Source organism: Buteo buteo, chromosome 3 (assembly GCF_964188355.1).
Source record: "Buteo buteo chromosome 3, bButBut1.hap1.1, whole genome shotgun sequence".
NCBI classification, from domain to species: Eukaryota; Metazoa; Chordata; class Aves; order Accipitriformes; family Accipitridae; genus Buteo; species Buteo buteo.
Window position 1 is genome coordinate 75,778,207 of NC_134173.1, and position 22,845 is coordinate 75,801,051.

At 44.7% G+C, this 22,845-nt stretch overlaps 1 protein-coding gene across 24 annotated transcripts in view; it reads right to left on the reverse strand.

The window, feature by feature from the left end:
• The window catches only part of TSNARE1 (t-SNARE domain containing 1), a 489,936-nt gene that overhangs the window by 378,239 nt on the left and 88,852 nt on the right, over positions 1–22,845 (reverse strand). The window lies entirely within an intron of this gene.

The following is a 22,845-nucleotide window of genomic DNA, read 5'->3' on the forward strand; positions in this document are numbered from 1 at the left end:
ATTAAAACTGGTTCAAACCTAAGGCATGGAGATGATGACTGCAAAGGAAGAGAAGAGATAAAGGTTCTGTGTCAGTTGGGGCATGATACAGGAACAAACCTGGCTGCTGCTTCCTTACACCAAGTCTATGAAAAAATGCTCCAAACAGGGAAAATCTGGAGGCTGAGCATAGAGACTTATTCCCCAAAAAAAGACAACAACACTGCCTACAGGGTAGCCCTTCACCAGGCAGTGATGGTGCAGTACAGCAGCATGGGAGAGTCCGGTGGAGAGGACAGGCTGGTGTGAGATGACTGGGGATACCACCTGCCCTCCATGTAGGGAGTTGCTCTGTCTTATAAATGTTATTTGTAAACTGAAGGAAAACAAAAAATTTGGGCCAACAAACCACCCTCTCCAACAAGCATGTGCAATCCCTTCAGTGCGATGGCAGTACCACAGAATCATCAAACGGTTTGGGTTGGAGAGGTCATCTAGTCCAACCTCCCTGCAATGAGCAGGGACATCTTCAACTGGACCAGATTGCTCCAAGCCCATCCAAACTGATCTTGGATGTTTCCAGGGAAAACCCTGGAAACCACCTCTCTGGGCAACCTGTTTCAGTGTTTCACCATCCTCATTGTAAAATATGTCTTCCTTATATTTAGTCAGAATCTACCTCTTTTAGTTTAAAACCATTACTCGTTGTCCTATTGCTACAAGCCCTGCTAAAAAAATTTATCCACATCTTTCTTATAAGCACCCTGTCATCATTTCAGCCCAGCTGGTAACAAAGCACCACGCAGCCACTCGCTCACTCCTCCCTCTCCAGCTCTGGTGGGACGAGGAGAAAATATAAAGAAAAGCTCGTGGGTCGAGACAAAGACAGGGAGGGATCGCTCCCCGCTTATGGTCACGGGCAAAAACCAGACTCGACTTGGGGAAAATCCAAAATCAGTTTAAAGTACTACCAATCAAATCAAAACAAGGAACAAGGATAATGAGAAGTAAAACCCAACCTGAAAACAGCTTCCCCCCAGCCCTCCCTCCTTCCCAGCTCAACTCCGCTCCTGGTTCTCTCCACCTTCTCCCCCCGGTGGTGGGGAATGGGGGTCGGTTCCTCACACATTGTCTCTGCTGCTCCTTCCTCCTCAGGGGAGGACTCCTCACTCATCCCTGCTCCACTGTGGGGTCCCTCCCATGGGAGATATTCCTTCACGAACTTCTCCAGTGTGGGTCCCTTCCCCGGGCTGCAGTCCTTCAGTCCCGGCCTGCTCCAGCATGGGCTTCCCCAGGGAGCGGCAGCCATCTTGGGGGGCATCCATCCCCCTGCTCCACTGTGGGGTCCCTCCCACAGGACACAGTCCTTCACGAACTTCTCCAACATGAGCCCTTTCCGTGGGCTGCAGTTCCTCACAAACTTCCCTGGGGTGCGTCCTTTCCACGGGTTGATCTTCAGTCAGAGACTGCCCCAGTGCGGCCTTCCCCACAGAGCAGCCGCCATCTTGTGGGGCCTCCACCCCCCTGCTCCAGCGTGGGCTCCTCTCTCCCCGGGCTGCAGGTGGGCATCTGCTCCCCCGCTCCCCTCCGTGGGCTGGGGGGGGACAGCCTGCCCTCTGGTCTCACCATGGGCTGCGGGGGCATCCCCTCCTCCTTCACTGACCTCGGGATCTGCACGGAAGTTCCTCCCACATTCCAATCCCCTCACTCACTGCAGGTTTCCCCTCTTAAATCTGTTCTCCCACAGGTGTTACCACCATCACTGATGGGCTCAGTCGGGTCCAAATTGGAGCTGGGGAAGCTTCTAGCAGCTTCTCCCAGGACCCACCCCTGCAGGCCCTCCCCTGCTACCAAAAACCCCACCACACAAACCCAAAACACCCCCTTTAAGTACTGAAAGGCTGCAATAAGGTCTCCCCAAAGTCTTCTTTTCTCCAGACTGAACAACCCCAACTCTCTCAGCATTTCCTCATAGGAGAAGTATTCCAGCCCTCTGATCATTTTAGTGGCCCTCCTCCGGACTCACTCCAACAGGTCCATGTCTTTCCTCTACTGAGAAAGATGTTGGGGTGTACGGCTGGATGACATGAGATGCTCCATCCTGGGCTTGGATACTGTGCTGGTTTTGGCTGGGATAGAGTTGGTTTTCTTCACAGAAGCTAGTATGGGGCTATGTTTCAGACTTGTGATGAACACAGTGTTGATAATACAGGGATGTTTTCGTTACTGCTGAGCAGTGCTTACACAGAGTCAAGGGCTTTTTTGCTTCTCACCCCACCAGTGACTAGGCTGGGGGGGCACAAGAAGTTGGGAGGGGACACAGCTGGGACAGCTGACCCCAACTGACCCAAGGGATATTCCAGACCATATAACGTCGTGCTCAGTATATAAAGTTGGGGGAAGAAGAAGGAAGAGGGGAACATTCGGAGTGATGGCATCTGTCTTCCCAAGTCACCGTTACATGTGACGGAGCCCTGCTTTCCTGGAGATGGCTGAACACCTGCCTGGCCATGGGGAGTAGTGAATGAATTCCTTGTTTTTCTTTGCTTCAGTGCAGCTTTTGCTTTACCTATTAAACTGTTTTTATCTCAACCCATGAGTTTTCTCACTTTTACCCTTCCAATTCTCTCCCCCATCCCACCCGGGGCAGTGAGCGAGTGGGTGTGTGGGGCTTAGTTGCTGGCTGGGCTTAAACCATGACAGTCCTTTTTGGCACCCAATGCGGGCCTTAAAGGGTTCAAGATAATGACAGATTTGCTTGGAATGCGCTAGATCGAATTTATAGCTGTTATTGCTGTTTAGATATTAATTGGCAGGCTCCTGTGCTTGCCATGGGGCTTGCCTGCCTTACTGTATATTGGAGTCTAGTGCTCGTTAGTAGCTGCTTTTTCTTTCGCTGTTGCTGTACTCCTGTAGTGCTTATCATCTTACTCTGCTGTGCCTGGGAACATTTTGATAACAGCAATGATGATGCGCCTGGGCTGGCAGATGGCCAGGGCATCGCTGCTGTTTCTGTGCTGCTGTAATAGACAGGCTGGAACTCCAGTGTGAACTTGAGTTGAAGGGACCGTGACCTGTGGATGAGCCCACGCAGCAGCAGGACACCCCAAAGTATCTGTGGCCACGGTTATGTCTGTGCCACAGAAGGTATACCTCTGAAGGGATTGTGGCCCAAGGATAAATCCATGTTGGAGAAGGTACACCTTGAAGCATCAGTGGCTGTGCATGAGGCTATGCTGGAGCCCCTCAAAGTATATGGCCATGGGTAAGCCCACAACAGAGCAGGTACACCCCTGGAGGGACTGCAGCCATGGGTAAGGCCACGCTGGAGCAGGTATAGCTCTGAAGGCATTGTGGCCCATGGAGAAAACCATGCTGGAACAGGTACACCTCAAAGTGACTGTAGCTGTGGATAACTCGCTGCAGCAGCAGGTATGCCCCTGGAGAAACTGGTGCATAGATAAGGCTCCACTTGGAGCAGGTACACCCCTAAGGGACTGCAGTCTGTAGATAAGTCCAAGTCGGCGCATAGGCAAGGCGACGACTTCATTGCAATGTTAAACCCTGAGGCCTTCAGTCCAAACCTATGGTAGCCAACTTGCGATAGCCCAAGTAGCCAGAGAGTGGATGAGTGCCTGTATTTGTGTGCATCGAGGAGACAGAAAATGAAGTAAACGAGAGGGAAAGTTAAAAGAAGCCATCTGCAAAGCAAGGATTTCCAAGACTACACCACAACAATGGATCCTGTCAAGCATAAAAAACTATAAGCATCACAAAAATGTAATCTATGATGTCTCAATGGAAGTTCTTTGCAACCACTAAACACTACAAGGAACAGATGAAGATTGACTTGGGGAGTCTGCAATGGACTTGGGAACAAATCTTGCCTCTCCCAGGTCTCAGCTTAGCCCACAACTACCACAGTAACACAGCTTCCATTGCAAAATGCAACCCAAGATCTAGCAAGACCCTTACCTGGGAAAATAAGGGCACAGTAAAGACAGTTACAGGAAAATCTGTGGGCAGGGATAACTCCTTATCTTATTTTCTTTACCTCCCAGCGTGGCTACAGATTAAGACTGCTGTAAGCAGGGAAGTGGGACAACGAATCAGCTTGAAGAACTGCCTCTGTACAGAGGTTGATCCTGAGCCATCCTGTCTTTTTAGAGATATGCAAGTGGAAGCATTTGCTGCCACAACTTCCCCAAGGCCACATACAACAAACGTGGAGTAAAAGTCTACACCATGTTGTAAAATGACTTGATTACAACTGGGCAAGTGTTTCTTTGGCAAACAGTGAATGCATCTATTTTTTCCCCCAACAGAGTGCTGTGAAAGGGGGAGAGAAGGAAGGCTTTTAGAGCACTCCAAATGTTTCATGTTGATTTATAATTTTCAAAGCATGCTTCCATTTTAAAACTTTTTCTCCCTGTAAGGGAAAAAAAAAAAAAGAAAGAACTGAAAATGAAATATTTTGGTTTCGTTTAAACAACCTTTTTAGAAACAACCACCTCCCACCCCATCCTACTAAGCCATTGAAATATCCCTTATTCACACAGCTCCGGAACCACACTCCTACCACACAGTAAATATATTTACAGGAAAATTTAACAGCAGATCTAAATACCTTTAATTTGATTGGCAATAAAAGCATTTCCCTCCCCATCCCCATGGTACCTCCCAAGTCCTTTGTCTACTGCTCCTCAGGGAGACTTGTCCAATTTACTGTGAAGGCAGTTTGTACAAATTGGAACAAGCATTGCCTGACATGCTAGATACAGAAAAAAAAAATTAAAAAAAAAAAGAAGAAAAAAAAAGAAAAATATTTTATCACACCTTTATCCTCATCACCTAAAATACAAATGAAGGAACAACCACGCCTAAGCCAGACTAAAAGGACATCCATCCTCCCAGAGGCATGAATTTGTATTTTAATGACATGCAACTACTTCTTGCTTTATATATCCTGTAGAAGTCAGTCATGCAGTGAATATAATAGTAGGATGTAGGATCTCAAGAAAAGGGTTAGTCCATGTTTCTTGGATTGGGAAAGATACTGGCAGGCAAAATTATTTAAAGAGTTCCACTATACACATCAGTCTCCATTTAGAAGGACATTCAGATAGCCAGCATAATTAGTAGTAGGAATGAAAGGTAAGGTTTCAGCATGGAAGAAATAGGTGAGAGAGTACTTCAAACAAGTCAGATTTTTTTTTTAAGTTGAGTTTGACTGAGAAAGACATGAGCATACTGGAAAGAAAAGGAAAAGGAGGACAGATGGATATATTGGAGTGAATCCAGCAAAGGGTTATGAAGATGATTAAGGGATGGGGGCATCTAATACATGAGAAGAGGCTGAAGGAGCTGGGTCTGTTCAGCCTGGAGAAGGGAAGGCTCAGGTGGGGTTTATTAATGAGTATAAATGTCTGATGGGAGGAAGCAAACACAATGGACCCAGACTCTTCTCATCGGCGCTCACTGACAGTACAAGAGGCGATGGGGATGAACTGAAATACCAGAAATTCCACTTAAAAAAAGAAAAAAAAAGCTGGTTTTGGGGGGTTTTTTGGTTGTTGTTGTTTTTTTATGGTGAGGATGGTCAAACACCAGCACAGGTTGTGCAGAGAACTCGTGGAATCCCTATCCTTGGAGATATTCAAGCCTTGACTGAACTTGGGCCTGAGCAACTGGCTCTAGGTGACCCTGCTCTGAGGAGGGGGGTCAGACAAGATGACTTCCAGAGGCTCCTTCCCACCTCAGTGGCTCCTTCCAACCTCAGTGGCTCTAGGATTCAGCGATTTTCCTACTATGATACATGAAGCACTGCCTGAAACAGCTTGAGAGCCATTCATGGCCCCCTTGGCAGACTGGAGGACCCTTACTGTGCCTATTTACTAAATGGGTGGAGGAAAGAGGAGGAAGAAAATTGTGACGCATAACCTTCATTTCTGTCTCCTGCAAAAATACTGAAATAAATTCACTGCAAGTATCTGATGGTAAAAAACAGAGTAACAACCAGCATGCATCTGGCAACAGGTCATATCAAACCAGTGTTAACTTCTTTATGCAACAAGTTAGCAGGCAGTGGAGTTAGCACAAATACAGCAGATATTACAGCTTTATGCTATTGGGGGTTTACTTGCATGGTGTAAGAGATGGATTCTAATTAGAAGAATGCACCCAGTGGACTATTGTCATAACCAAAGAAGAAACTGTGTGGGGTCCACCAAGCTCTGCTCTCTCCATTTGTATTTTGAGCAGTGAGCTGGGTGATGGAACAGGGATTAGCCTTATTAAATGAACACACGACACCAAACAGGGAGGTTATATGAAAACTTCAGCATTCAGAACAATACTAACAAACCAGAAGTGATGTTGATGTTTGACAAACAAAATAAGATGTTACATAATTTGGGTCAACTGCAAGGACCTGAACTGAGAAGCAGCAAATGTGCATGAACAGATGATGGGGAATAACTGGCCAGTGCTGCAGAGAATAATAGAATCACAGAATCAATTAGGTTGGAAAAGACCTTTAAGATCATCAAGTCCAATAGTTAACCTAACAATGCCAAGTCCACCACTAAACCATGTCCCTAAGCACCACATCTGCATGTCTTTTAAATACCTCCAGGGATGGTGACTTAACCACTTTCCTGGACAGCCTGTTCCAATGTTTGAGAACCCTTTTGGGGAAGGAATTTTTCCTAATATCCAATCTAAACCTTCCCTGGTACAGCTTGAAGCCATTTCCTCATGTCCAATCACTTGTTACTTGGGAGAAGAGACCGACACCCACCTCACTACAACCTCCTTTCAGGTAGGTGTAGAAAGCGATAACGTCTCCCCTCAGCCTCCTTTTCTGAAGACTAAACCACCCCAGTTCCCTCAGCTGCTCCTCACAGGACTTGTGCTCTAAACCCTTCAGTAGCTTTGTTGTTCTTCTTTGGATGCGCTCCAGCACCTCCGTGTCTTTCCTGTAGTGAGGGGTCCAAAACCGAACACAGGACTCAAGGTGCGGCCCCACCGGTGCCAAGTACAGGAGGACGATCACCTCCCTGCTCCTGCTGGCCACACTATTTCTGAAACAGGCCATGATGCCGTTGGCCTTCTTGGCCACCTGGGCACACTGCTGGCTCATATTCAGCCGGCTGTCAACCAACACACCCAGGTCTTTCTCTGCTGGGCAGCTTTTCAGCCACTCTTCCCCAAGCCTGTAGCGCTGCATGGGGTTGTTGTGACCCAAGTGCAGGACCCGACACTTGGCCTTGTTGAATCTTATACAGTTGGCCTCAGCCCATCGATCCAACCTGTCCAGATCCCTCCATAAAGCCTTCCTACCCTCAAGCAGATCAACACTCCCACCCAACCTGGTGTCTTCTCCAAACTTAACTGCGGCTGCACTCGATCCCCTCACCCAGATCATTGATAAAGATACCAAACAGAACTGGCGCTAATACTGAGCCCTGGGGAACACCACTCGTAACCAACAATGAACTGGATTTAACTCCATTCACCACCACTCTTTGGGCTCGGCCATCCAGCCAGCTTTTTACTCAGCGAAGAGTATGCCTGTGCAAGCCATGAGCAGCCAGTTTGTCCAGGAGAATGCACTGGGAAATGGTGTCAAAGTCTTTACTAAAGTCTAGGCAGACAACATCCACAGCCTCTCCCCCATCCACTAAGCGGGTCACTTGGTCATAGAAGGAGATCAGGTTGGTCAAGCAGGACCTGCCTCTCATAAACCCATGCTGACTGGGCCTGATCACCTAGTTGTCCTGTATGTGCCATGTGATAGCACTCAAGACCTTCTCCATAACCTTCCCAGCACTGAGCTCAGGCTGACACGCCTGTAGGTCCCTGGATCCTCCTTCCAGCCCTTCTTGTAGATAGTGTCACCTTTGCTAACCTCCAGACAACTGGGTCCTCCCCGGTTAGCCAGGACTGCTGATAAATGATTGAAAGCGGCTTGGTGAGCACTTCTGCCAGCTTCCTCAGTACCCTTGGGTGGATCCCAGCTGGCCCCATAGAATTGTGTGTGTCTAAGTGGTGTAGCAGGTTGCTAATCACTTCCCTTGGATTATGGGGGCTTCATTCTGCTCCCTGTCCCTGTCTTCCAGCTCAGGGGGCTCGGTACCCCAAGAACAATTGGTCTTACTAATAAAGACTGAGGCAAAGAAGGCATTAAGTACCTCAGCCTTTTCCTCATCCTTTGCCACTATGTTTACCCCCCGCACCCGATAAAGGATGGAGATTCTCCTTAGCCCTCCCTTTGTTGCTACTCTATTTATAGAAACATTTTTTATTGTCTTCTACAGCAGTAGCCAGATTAAGTTCTAGCTGGGCTTTGGCTCTTCTAATTTTCTCCATGCATAACCTCACAACACCTTTTTAGTGTGACAACTTCTGAGTTGTCTGCCCCTTCTTCCAACTCTCTTTTTTTCCCTGACTTCCAGCCAAAGCTCTCTGTTCAGCCAGGCCAGTCTTCTTCCCTGCCACCTTGTCTTTTGGCACATGGGGACAGCCTGCTCCTGTGCCTTTAAAATTTCCTTCTTGAAGAATGTCCAGCCTTCCTGGACTCCTTTGCCCTTCAGGACTGCCTCCCAAGGGACTCTGTCAACCAGGCTCCTAAGCAGGCTGAAGTCTGCCCTCCAGAAGTCCAAGGTGGCAGTTCTGCTAACCACCCTCCTTACTTCTCTGAGAATTGACCTCTATCATTTTATGATCGCTACGCCCAAGATTGGCCTCCAAGGATGGAGGGATGCTATAGACTGCAAGCTGAACATAAATCCGCAATGACGTTTCCTGTAAAAGTGGCAGACATTATCATGGGATGTATAAATAGGATTACAATCTTCTAGACAGGTGAAGTAGACCTTTTGCTTGACCCCGCACTGCAGAGTCCTCAGCTGTAGGCAACAACCTCTAGCAAAGATTTTGCCAGAGACTGAAGAGAGTCTAGGGGGAACTTGGAGAATGACAAGAGGTCAAGAAAACATGACCTGCTAGGAAAGACTGAGTAAATGGGGTTGCTTTGCACATAGAAGGGAAGATTGATGGGAAAACTTGAGCCTTCAAATCTGTGCAAAGCTGCTGCAAAAAGAAAGAGAGGAAAACATTCTCTTCATTTGTGTTGGACAAGACAAGGGAATAGCTCTAAACCAAAGCAGGAAAGATGAAATGAGACATTGGGAGAGCCTACGTGCAAGGACAAAGCACCTCTGGGAAAAGGCAATGTGGGGAGGGTCTTCTTACACCTGAAGATGATAAGAGCAGCCAATGCTGGTCAGGGGCCAATACTGCATCCAGTGCTGTTTAACATCTTCATTAATGATCTGGATGATGAGGCAGAATGTATCCTCAGCAAGTTTGTTGATGACACCAAACTTGGAGGAGTGGCTGATACACCAGAGGGTCGTGCTGCCATCCAGAGGGACCTGAACAGGCTGGAGAAATGGGCCAACATCACAGAACAGTTGAGGAGATCATCTAGGCCAACTGCCCCAGCTCAAAGCAGGATCGGCTAGAGCAGGTTGCCCAGGATTGTGTCCAGTTGGGTTTTAAATATCTTCAAGGATGGAGACTACACAACCTCTCTGGGAAACCTCTAGCATTTGACATTCATCAACTAGAGTCTCTCCTTGGTATATAACCAGCCATATTATCAAAGCGCAGTGGTGGCTGTTTATGGGATGGGAGGAAGAGGTCACATAAGCAATGTAATCTATTGCAAAAGTGGTTGCAGACATAGAACTTCCAGACTCACAAACAACTTCCAGTCTTGCATTTGCATGCATCCCAGGCTAAGCATTCACTCTTTTCAGGACAGGTCCATCACTTTGTAGGGAGGACCTCCAGATTCCTCAGGAAAGAGAATTAGGAACTTGGCTGTGGATTCAGTGGGACCTTCTGGCAGGCTAACAGCCAGCTGAAGCCAAGACCAGGCATCCAGGTAAATTCCTTGCCCTGAATTTCACAGTGAGCTGTTGGTGCTGCTGGACTCCTCACCAGGATTTCTCGTGCCTGGGGAATGGCACTGCTACCACAAAGCAGACTGTTTCTGTTTACTGTTCAGCTCTAGAAAAATAAAATCATGGACAGTTTGGATAATAATTACCTCCCATTAATGAATGCAGGGGGTGGTGAGAGCAATGGCACTCTTCTATTCTATTCCCAGCTCTACCACTGTTTTGCTGATGGAAACGTGCCTTCCCTGAGGGCTTCAGAAGTGATTAGCGATGATGACACCTCCATTTCTGGATGAACAACTACAGTTACAATTTTCCGAGGTTTTTAACCCAGATAAAATCCTTGTACCAACCAGCCTGACCTTCATAAAGAGAGAGCAGATCAATTCACACAAATCATCTTTACACATCAACCCCTACAGTTTCTGGTCAGACCAGGTCACCTCTTTCCATAAGAGCCTCTCGGAGGCTCCAGTTAATGAAGGATCAGCCCCAGCCACTCCGTTAGGAAAGCTGCGTCTTCTCACCTCTTGAACTTCGCTGTTTGATCTCTGTTGCCTCTTAACCTTCCCTCAGATGAACTAAACAGATTGACCCCCTTTCATTTCTCACTAGGAGACTTGTTTACCAGCACACACCAATGTCCTGGTTAAACCATGAAAACAAATCACAGTAAGTGAGAATACTCAGCATTTTCTTGCTTGCCACAGTGCTGCCTCCATTTCCCTGCCTGTAAAATGGACGGACAGATACAGAGCCCTCCTATTTGCAGAGTACCAGGATTAACTTGGTTAATATGGAAGATTTTGAAGCCGTGAGATGAAAGGACGTATTTGCAAAGCGTGCTGCTTTTCCAAATCCCCTCTAACAGTTTGTTCCCCAGACTATCTGTCATTCACGTCACAGACGTGACGCTTTTTAGCTTCCCTTCTCAGGGTTCTTCTCAATTATTAAAACCAAAACTCAATAAACCCTTATGCTGCTCACCTGGAAAAATACCTCTTTCCTCTTTCTCAGCCTGAATTTATGAACAAGCTCTGCTGTTGAAGCACCTTTTTTTTTTTTTTAAATCAATGGTTTTAACATTGAGTTGGTGTAATTGCACAAATCCCCAAGTGCTCGCTGAGCCTCGTAACACGACTGTCAGAGGTCAAGCAGAATAGCTGCAGGGGATGACTTTCTTCCTTTTCAGTCTGTGTCTTTGAGGTAATTTATGCTCCTCTGGATCTTTTTCTGATGTTTGTAATATTAACGTCATGTTCTCGGGTGGCTTTGGGCAGGCAAGGCAAGGAAGCGGTGCTCAGGAGCTGAAGAAATAACTGGCAGGAGAGCAGTCCAGGAGCGATGCCCTGCACAGAGCAGGGCTGGGGATGCAGCAATATAGATGCTTCCTCCCACTTTGCTTCCCAATTAAGTTTTAATGCTGATGGAAGGTCCTTGGAGAGTGAAGTCATCTCTGTCCCCATGGCCTGAGGAGCACACTGTCTAGCCTAGGTTGACATGGCACAAAATATGGTGGCAACAACAACAACAACAAAGGCCCAGGACATTATATCTATAATCAGACCTTGTACAAATTGAATTCTGAATTCCAGAAACTTCTAGAGACACATATGTAGTACTTGACAGGTACAACGTCACTTATGACTGTAAACAACCTGATTCAACACACTGAAGCACGCTCTTGTCTATCCTCCTCCAGCTGAAGTGTACTACAGAGCGAAGCAAACGCCCACAGCCTTAAGGCATCGTGGAGTAGTTGCAAAGTAAAAACAGCACAGATTATCTCAGAAATGAGCTGCTTCTGCTATTCTGGAGATTTGCTAAGAAACAATGAGAAAAATTCTCTTTTCGCATTCTTCCTCATCAAAGCCTTATTTCAGGAAAGCATCTGATCACTTTCTAACAGATTTAGTTTTTCTCCCCTGCAGTATAGCTGCCATTGTCGACGTCTCCAGGAGCAGAACACTTTGTCTCAGGAGCAGATACTATCAGGATAGGCTGTGAAGTCCGATAGCTAGATAAGACATCCGTGACATTTTATGGAGATATATACTGAGCCACAAACAGACACAGTTGGTTGGCTGTGCTTCTAATTGGGATGACACTAAGAGCTCTGGCTGGCCTCAGCACACTTGATTGCAACCTTCACTTAATCTCGTTTTTCCACCAGCTCAGCAACATGACGCAAACCCAAACATGAACAGTTTCTGTCTAACCCCTTCTTTAATCAGTCAGCCGTTCCCAAGGTTTGCAGCTAACACCACCCATCAGGTACTCCAGACCCTTTCTTGTCAATCACAAGGCACCTCCAGCCCCACCAAGCTTGTGAAGGCTCCATCTAAGACCTCCTACTGATGTTAGAGGACTTAAGATCTGATGGACTGTCGTGCAACAAAAAGGAGAAGGAAATCATAAACGACAGAGATGGGAAGGAATTAATGCCTGCAAATCATCTGTATACAGTTCACGTTACACAAATGTCCGCGTATCAGACACGAAGAACAGAGGTAAGGCAAGCAGTCTGGAAGCCTATTGTGCTCCTTTCATGTCAGTCCCAGTTGCCACTTCAATACATAGACATTTCTTCCCCATTGACCTGACCGCATGTCTTCTCACAAAACAACTGAAGACAGTCTTCAAATCCTGCTAAGTGGCATCAGAGACAGATTGGCCTTAGGCAGATGCTAAGAATAAGGACTAGATATATTTTGTTTAGCTTGGGAATCTCAGATTCATAGACTCCCCATTTAAGGTGTATAAACTTCTTGAGAGCAAAAGTAGCTATTTAGGGCTGCTAGAAAAAGTCTTCTGTCAAAAGGATCACAGATGCCATGGAAAGATGGATGCCTTCCATCTTCAAAGCACAAGGCAGCACATACTGAAACAGTTGGGTTCCCAAAAGCAGCAGCCGAGTGTGATAAATGACAAAGTGATTGCACTAGCAAGGTCAACCCTCAGGACCCAAATATCTTTTCACCTGGAGAAGCAATCAGGCTTCCTTGATACCGAGGTATTTAGATCAAGAGAAGAGAAGGAAGACTGTCTTTGGGAGACCAAAGATGTTTTGGAGCCTACCGCCACCGAGTTGTATGTAACACTTCCTACTGTTCAACTCCAGGCTATATGGATGGCAGTGCTTAGATGACCCAGTGCCAGGTCACTATTAGCTCATTTTGATCGAGATGTGATGTCACCCTTCCCATTTTTTAAACTGACATTAATATAACGGTTAAACAACATTTCTTCTGACTCCTGCAGGAGAAGATGATCTACACAGCTTCTAGCCCTGAATTTCCTTAGTACAAATGATCTGAAACAGTTCCTGTCCTAATCCACCAAGGGTTTTCTTTTTTTTCCTGTATTGCCTTCTTCTATGTGCTGTTTTGTGCCACGTTGTCTACTTTTTGTGAACCTTGCATGTAGAACAGTCTTAATCTATCCATATGCTAGACAAACACAGAAGTATTACATATTTCAGTGAACAGCAAAATTAAATTTCCACTCAGTTCAGAATCCAGGTTTCATCTGCTTTTTCACTGGTTACAAAAGATGAATATTCATATCTATTCGCTGTAAAAAAAAACAGGGAGGAGGAACACAAAGAAGAAGGAACTGGTGTCTAGTTTGCTACTGTGAAGTTAGAGTAAAATTATTGATTATAAAAGATGTACATGCATGAATTGATAAAGACCACCTGCAACATGCTATGTCAGCTTAATGAAATTAGAAATAGCATTTATAAATTTATATTGGATTTCAACAGGATAAGGAAAAACACATCTGAGGATGGCAACCAGTTTTGTGTCCACAGGAACGTCTTGACTGACAGACCTGCAATGCTTTACGGGAAGGAGATGCAGGGTAAAATGGGATTCATGAATTAAGTAATAGATTCCTAAATCCCAGGACCCTGCTCCCCATAACCCAACACCACTCATTTCCTTTGTACCACTTCCCAAAGTAGAAATACTGCTATTCAACACACACGATCAGAATATACATCAGCCTAAGTTCTCATCTACACCAACGTTCACTGGTAAGTCATATCATAAATAAATCCTGCAGAAGGCTAAATGAGAAACAGCATGGTCTATTGAAAAGACACAGTACACTGTGGGAAATTCCAGAATCTACTTCTACCTTTGGTAGCGATTCATCAAGAAACAGTAAACAACTTGGTATCTTCATTTCAGGTTTCCTACCAAGACCACGGGAGATGACAAAGTCAATTAAGCACAGTGTAAATCAACTCAAGAGATGGTTGTGGAAAGGAGAGAATTAAAAAACTATCACACTGGCCATATGATGTACAGCAGTCTCCAAAGCCTAATGTCTGGGGAGAAAATTTTGGGGGGAGGGGGGGGTGTTCTGCTTGGGGTTTTGGTGTTGGGGTTTTTTAAGTGGGAACTGAAAGAAAACCAATGAGATGCTGGGCAGCTGTTTTCAAGTTTCTTTCCAGTGAGAGGTTGGCACTCAGGAAGGCAAAATGAAACATGTTCAAAAATCAAATGTCAGTGAAAGTGGGCAGCCCAGGTCAACCACCAACTCAAGATGCCGAGTCTTGGCAGGAGCTGAAGGGTGGCTTGGGGAATCCCCAGAATGCCTTGGAAGCAAAGGCCACCTTTGAAAAGATAGAAAGAGGGACCCACAAACCCACGTAACCAAGGTGAGAAATAGAGATATCCGCAAATATTTCAGGGCTATAGAGAGGAGAAAATAGTTCAACACAACCCCAAGCAGTGACTAGCTGGAACTGAGCACAGAACCAACTACTATGTAACCATCACGTAACTATGAAATCATTAGTCTTTGCCTTCCACCAAGAACAACTTCAAAGAAAGGTCAAAAAACCACAGCGGCCACATTTACTTGTGCACCCATGCAAAACACCTTAGGAATACTGCATCCAAATAAATACTCATCGCCTTCCCCTCTTTATACAAATCATCTAGCTCATAAAGAGGCAAGGAGGGCCAGCTTGTACACACCACCAGCCTCTGCTGACAAGAGCCCTTTTGATGTTTCTATTCCTTGCTCTGCTAATTGTGCTTCTACAGTGGCTCCAACTATGTATCTTCACACAAGACTACAAAAGACTTCCAAACAAAGGCCACACTGTGAGATAAAGTAAAACCAAGTAGCAAAAATACATGTGCTCCAACCATGAGAAAATGCAAGAAAGATCCTCGGGATTGCACTGGGTCCTGTGGCCACCTGTTGTGAATCACAGCCTGGAGGCAGCAATGGCCGTGAGCCAATTTTCCTGCCAAATTGAAGTGAATTTGCTGAAAAACCTCCATTGAACCTGCACTGGGCCACTGTACCTCTTGGAGGAAAACAAAAAAAAAAAGCGTGTTCAATTTTCCAACTCGTTCACCTTTGCCGAGACCCCTCAACTGATGGAGAACATGGTTCATCCCTTAATTATTTCAAGTGATCCTTAATATCACACCAATCTGCTGTTTACAGAAGGACTTTCTGCCTGTATGTTTAAAGCACAACACAATCTCCCTAAGTCAGGAGGAAGGGTGAGCACCTTGACCAGCTTTATTTCAACTTTCCCCCTCCCCAAATAAAAGCCATCAAAAAATAAGTTTTTAAAGCAAGGGATGCTCCTCAGTAGGTGCAAAGTCACAGGCAGGCAAGGAATCACTGGGGTTGCTTGTAACAAGGCAACAGGATGAAAATTAAGTAATGTGGCCTGAAGAGGAACAAGCAATAGAAATGTTTTTGACCACAGACATTCACCACAGGGATGCAGCAGAAAAACACAGCAACAAATTTGCCTAAATCCTAGGAAAACACGCTAACAACCACCCCTCATCAGCCGGGGAGGGAAGGCTCTCCACGATGGAACAGAGCCTCCTGCCACATCTCCTGCCTGCAGCAGAGCACGGTAAGCAAGCGCAGGATTAGCATAGCAGGAGAAAAGAGATTTCACCCCGTTTGAAGGCTTACAAGGCAAGGATGACAAGAAAGCACGCACGAAGCGTCTGGATGTGCAAATATGTGTTGTCAAAGGAGCTTGTCTTCTCCAGACCAGCTCCACTCAGAAAGTGTTTTATGGGGAGACAGCAGAGACAGCTAACAGCATGAGGCAGCCTGCGGAGAGCTAAACTCATCACCGTCCCAGCTTTCTTTCACCCTAATGACAGCTACATTTTGGGGTACATCCACTATCATGCTAAGAAAACCAAATCGGTCAGGTCTCCTCTGACACAGCCTCCAATCAGTTATGACCCAGAGACCATAAAAAGCCCTGTTTCAGCTCATTTCACAGCTTCGGTATCATTCGCCGCACACTTTGGGACTCCTTCCTGCTGATAAGCTCGTGTAGCACATGATGGCACCAAAGGGAACCAAGTGCAAATATCAAGGAGAAAAAGCAGCTTTGCTTCAGCGCGTGACTCATGCAAGAAGAACGCCAAGCCCTGAACAAGCCAAAGCAAAACAGCTGACTATCAAACCCTGCACGTAAGCGCAAAGTTGCCCTTAAAAATACAGACTGCAATATTTTCCACCAAAAAAGCAGTTTGTATTTTTTACAGTTAGCCATGTCTAAGAGCCTGATGAGACAGGACACACAGTGTGGGATGCAATTGTCTAAATATAGGTGCCAAGTACCATCTGAGATGCACTGTGAGGCACATGTGGGGCTGGTAGACCTGACTGGTGATGCACAGCCTTCTGGGCTGGCCCAAGAGTGGGAACCAGCTCCAAATTAAGGCACCTAAATCTCAGTGTGTGCAAAAGGTATCTGAGCACCCATGGCTACTGGTAGAGAAGTCAGTACAGTCAGTGAAGACTGGAGAACAAGTCAAAATATGCAGGAGGTGCCTACTTTTCAGTAAAGAGAGGGAGTGGAGGAAGATGGCAGCTCCTGGGAAGGATAAACATACAAGAGATAAAAAAAAAATAATTAAAATTTACCTTTGAATTTCTCATTCTCACCTCTCATTTCTGTGCTTTATCTAATTCTACCACTTTCCTCCTAACACAGTAGAAGAACTAAACAGGTGAGGTCTCTTCAGGGTGGGAAAAAAATGATGAGGTGGGGGAAAAGCCCATAAAATAACAACCCATGAAGTCCTGAGTCACCTGGAAAAGGCAAACCACCCCCTCTTTTTCCAGTGAAAGAACTGGGGACTAATGAAGCAAATCCAGGAGAAGACAGGAATGAAAAAAAGGAGATACTCCTCCACGTAAAGTCTCAGTAATCAAGAACTCCATGACACAGGCTGCTGTGGATGCTAAAACCTTACACAGGCTTAAAAATGTAATAGAACTATGAGAAGAAGAACAAAATAAAAGAAGAAAAAAAAAACCCATCATGCCGTATTAAATGTACCACCTTTGACTCAGGGACATGGGGAAACACTGGGAGAAGCCTTGCTTTCTTTGCCCTGTTCTCATGCTCTTCACAAAGCAGCCACAACTAATCACATAACTGGACTGGATTTGGTCCACCTTGCATAAACACATCTCTGGCCTGACCTAGTTTGTCTCTTTGTATGACAATACCAGAAGGAAATCCTTCAGGTAAGCACAGAACTGGATAGTTCGAGCTGCTAGGATACTTGAAATTTGCCCCTTTTCATCCGTGGCTGTGTCTTGCCTCTTCCCATGGCCATGGTGAGTACACCCTCCACTCAACCCCAGTATTTTTGCCTTATAAAATAGGTTAGACCCAACCCTAAGAGCCATATTTCAAGATAACCATATTATCAAGAATCACCAGATCTGTGTCACCCAAGAGTAAAGAGAAATACTTAGCAGAAAGGAAAAAGCAAGACCATCGCCAGGGGCCCATCAACCACCAAGGTCTGGTGGCTGAGCATCCTTCTGTGTTCAGGCAGGCTCAAATCTAAATCCACCTGTGCATTTATGAAGGTAAACAGTCTTTGGAGACTAAAGTCAGGAAGGGGCACAAGGAACTAACAGATGCTAGGTTCACATCTGATGAAAAGTGTGGAAAAGATGCATCTGTGTTGCGCTTCATTTCATGGCTTTTAACAGAAATATTGTAATTATGTTGTATAACTGCACACCTGTAAAGGATGCATGTGAATCAAGGTGCTTATAAGCTATAAAAATATTTAGGTCCCAAATAAGGTGAGGCGAGAGATGGACCCTGTTCTGCTCTATCTGCTCTGAGCCTGCGATGGTAGTGCGCACAGCACATTCATCACGCAGACATTCCCTTTACAACGTCGTTACACAGAACTGCAATATTGAGTAGAAATACATACTCCCACACAAGATTTTTTTTATTCTCTATCCAAGCTTGCCTGATCTCGCTGGCCCCATTTTTTATTGTTTGGTTTTGGTTTTAGTGGCTTGATTCTAAGCAAAGGATAGGATCCATATTTGAGAATTGTTTCCTCTTGCTCTTTGTATGTATGCAATCAGTTTTTAACTTACATTTTTGGTCTCACAAACTTTTTCAGCCTGAAGAAAGCATTGTTCTGAAAATGAAATATGTAAAACATAAAATGAAGGAGACTCTGTAATGGAGTTGGGACATGGACCAAAAGAACTTGTATTTCAAATGTTCTATTGCACCGTTTGCTTGTGTTACATTCAAAGGTTTGGGAAGCCATCCAAATCTATACAGACACAAAATAATCCACAGAAATTACAGCTGCAAGGTGCCAATGACAGCGAAAAGTGTTTTGATTGGAAAATGAAACTGAAAACTCAAGAATGAGGTGAAAAGCATGAAATAGCCTGTGCAGGAAATGTTCAAAAAAGAAATGGTGAATGGAGGAGATTTGACACCACAATCCCCACACACAAAAAAAAAGAGACAAAGGGAATGAAAGAAGCCCTGTGCAAAAACGAATTGGACAAATGTTGGAGGAGTTTCCACCCTTTCCACAGGTTTTTGTTTTTGTTTCCCCTCTTACCTCAGTGGAGGATCTGGGAGATCTCTAATGGGTTTGGCCACTTTCCTCCTTCTGTGAATAAACCACAGGAAAGTCCAAACTTCTGAAAGCAAGGGAAAGAAGAAAGAACTGGAGACCCTATGGGCCTTACGTGGCTTCGGACCAGAAAAAAATCCTTGGCTGAACCAATCACAGCCATAGGGCATAGCTCCCCAACACGGATCTTCGCAAGGACACAAGGTCCATGTCCCCTCCCACCTCCCCTGAAGAGCTGCACCTCTTTGGAGACCTCTTAGGGAACACGGTGGCTGGTGAGTCCCAAAGCACATAAAGCTCTTCTAAAGAGTCATCACAGAAAGTCCAAGGACACCTTTTAGTTTCCAGAACCAGTCACAAGCTCATGGCTCCTCTTCTCCCGCATTTATACTCCCCTGGGTAAATAACCTGATTAAATCACATTTAACTTGGAAAAAACCCCAACCAACCAAACAAACAAGAAAAAAAACCTTAAAAGACAAGTCAGCTATGCAAAGACGAAAACTCTGGCTTTACATTTAAAAAAGATGGAAAAGCCTATCCGTTGTACCTTTCAAATCAAAACCCAGTCTCACTACGTTATAAGGAAGGAAATGAAAACACTGCAACTGGAGCATAACTGAAATAGTTTAAGGTCAAACAAAAACCAAACAATTCAGGCAATTAAGTTCATGGGAGCACAGGGAGGGTGCAGAGTTGTGTCTAATGGTTTTGTTCCACAACGAGACCAGAAATATTTATTCAAATTGAACAGTGCCTCCCTCTTTGTGCTGCCTTAATCCAAGGATTAAATTGTTATCCACGAAAGGTATGAGAATCCGGCCCCTAATGATTATATGCTCATAAAAATCAGAAGATATTGTTGCTATTTCAACTAAGTATCATAAACAACTGCATCAATTAAATTTTGCCAGGCACTGTACGTATTGCAGATGATTCAGAATAAATTGTTTCATTGCAAAACAGAGTATTTGCAAGCTCCAGCAGGGATGGATAGTCCCACTTTAAATTGTTGTAAGGAAATACATGCCTTTACCAGGTCGTTATTTTGCGGGGAAACGTTTTGAAATCCATTTTCAAATAGTCAATTCAAAAAGTTGACATAGCTGCTCTCTGCAGATAAAATTAAGGGAAACTATAAAAGAACGAAAGGCTAAAAAAAGAAATCTGGTCCAGATGGATTCCCGGCTGAATTCTATAAAATATTTACAGATCTTCTGTCACCAAAACTTACGTTTCTTTTTGATGAGGTGGAAACCAAAGGCTCTCCACCTGTCTTTTTTTTTTTTTTTAAACCCTCACAGAAGATATAATAATGTTATGTAGGGAAAAAAAAAAAAAAAAACAACCCACAACAGACTTTAATCTCGGCTGTAATTACTGCAAGTAACTCCAATTAATCAATGTTGATTCTAAAATTCTGTGAAAAGAGATATTGTCCCTTTGCTTAATTTAGCCCAAAGTTGTTTCCTAAATTCCAGCTTCAAGAGTTTGTTCATTAAAATAGGCTTAGCTCAGATAAGCACTGGCTGATACCACCATCATTCAACACAATAAATTAACAGCCTAGTCCCATGACAGTGCTGTCTCTAGATACCAAAAGATACTTCATCAAGTGTCATAAGGGTAAAGTATCCACTTTTTCATTTAAGATCAGCCAAAAAGTTTGCAATTTTCTGCTCCTAAAAACGTATGTTCCATTTGCCTACACACAGACTGCCGGACCTCAGCTCCCCCCGAAGGAGGGAGCAGTTTATGTATACATGACATACAGATTGACTTTATATTTTTTGTGGTCCTGTAGATGATACAGCAGAGGAACATGGAGCAGCCCTTTAAACTGCAAATAATCCCATTGGTCCTGGTAGGACTTTTGGAGAAGGATGTGACTAAGCATCAGCAACGACATCAGTAATTCAACCCTTTTGTTTCAGGGTGTGCATCCAGGTAGTGCTTGGTACTTGTGGATTTGATGTAAAAGGTAACAAGGTGAAGGCAGTGGGCTAAAACGAGGGGATGAAGGTCCAGGTCACAGCGCTCATATGTCTTGCTCAAGGCTAGGCATCTTTGTTCTTCTCCCTGTCCTCAGTAAGGGAGTCAAAGATTTTAAAAGACGAATTCCTTCCGTAACAATGCATGTGTTAAACCTGAATTTTGATCTCTGTTGGGTGTTCTCAGCATTATGCAGCTTAAAGAAATATCTCCTCTCATGTATTTGCAGATTAAAAGGGGAAAAAAAACCAAACAAAACAAAAAAAACCACACTGTGGTCTGCTTCCAAGCCCATTTCACATATTACAGCATGAGATAAGAATTTACAACACATGAGATGTTAGGGGCATGTCCCAATTTTTTTAAAGCTGACCTTGGCTTCATTGTTCAATGCAACATTATGCTTTATACAAGCAAAAGAAGAGACTACATAATGAGTTGGTCTCCACTGGATGTTGACTTGATAAGCACTACAATTAAGTCGAATTAGCATGCTGCCCTTCCTTTCCCTTCACACTTTCAGAAATGTCTCTCTAAACCAATCTATGATTACCAGTCATACATAAAAGCTTCAGAAAAATACTCCTCCACAAGCATATGGCAGAGCAGATTTGTCCAGCATTGCAGGCTTTTCATGGCATTTATCTCAAAGAAGGTATTACACAGCGATATAGATGTCTCTATGTGTTGGCTACACTCAGAAAGACACAGAGCTATTCCTTGTCCCACCGTGGTGTGTACCGTCTCCTTAGGAGACCATTCTGCTCCCTATAGATGCTTCACACAGATGAGGACTGGAATCAGCTCTCCAGGTTCTCAGCTGTAACATCCATCTTTACCGTCAAGGCTGTGCTTTCTAGGAGCTGTATTAGACCTCACTCATATGCCATGGCAACCAAATTCAAGTGTGCTTCTTCAAAAACACCACTTATTTAAAAAAAAAAAAAAGAAAAAAAGAAAGAAAAAAAAAAAGAAGCAAATTTAGCCAAGCACTTTATGAAAGACGTAACTCCCATACGCAATGGCCACTATGAAAAACATGGCAATAATCAGCACATTCCCATCGCAGCCACACTGTTCATGATGTTCCCTTATCTAAGGGTATAAAGAGCACAGCGAACAGCATGTTATGTCAAAACATAACAGCAGCCACTGGTATGAGTTAACCTTAACCATTAAGGTATCCCACCTGTATCAGGATATTGTCTCGGAGTACATCGAACCAATTCAGCCCCCCTGATTTAACTGGCGCTCAGGCACGGTGAGGTGGAATAGCTCCTAAAATAACAACCTCAGACATTGTAATTTCATTAAGGCAGGCTGACCCTTGCTGCTTCTGCTCACGCTCCTCTGTGGTATCATTTTTCAGTGATTTAGCTCACTCTCCTGCAAACCTCCTTTTTCTTTCCGTCTTCCTAGTTGTGTATATATTTACAAATATAGAAGAATAAAGAGAGCACAGATAAGCCCTCAAGGCATTTCTCTCCACGCTGGTCCAAACAAGAACACAAGAAGAACAAGATACTCTAAGTGTTATACAGCAGTTTGCAAGAGCGTGCACAGCCTTCCTTTAGTGGCTACTTAATTTAAAAAATAAAGGTACAAGAGCTAACAGTGCCTGATGTATACATAGAGAACTCTTCAAGCTCAACTGACGGTTCTGAGAATTCAAGGTTCAAAAGTTTGCCCTGGTTTCAGTTAATTTCCTTTCTAGCAGTTGGTGTATTGTTATATTTTGAATTTAGTACCAGAAAAATGTTGATAACTCACTGATGTTTTCAGTTGTTGCTAAGTAGTGTTTATGCTAAGTCAAGGATTTTTCAGCTTCTCATGCCCAGCCAGCAAGAAGGCTGGGGGGCACAAGAAGTTGGGAGGGGACACAGCCGGGACAGCTGACCCAAACTGGCCAAAGGGGTATTCCATACCATGGGATGTCATGCCCAGTATATAAACTGGGGGGAGTGGGGCTGGGGAGGGCGGAT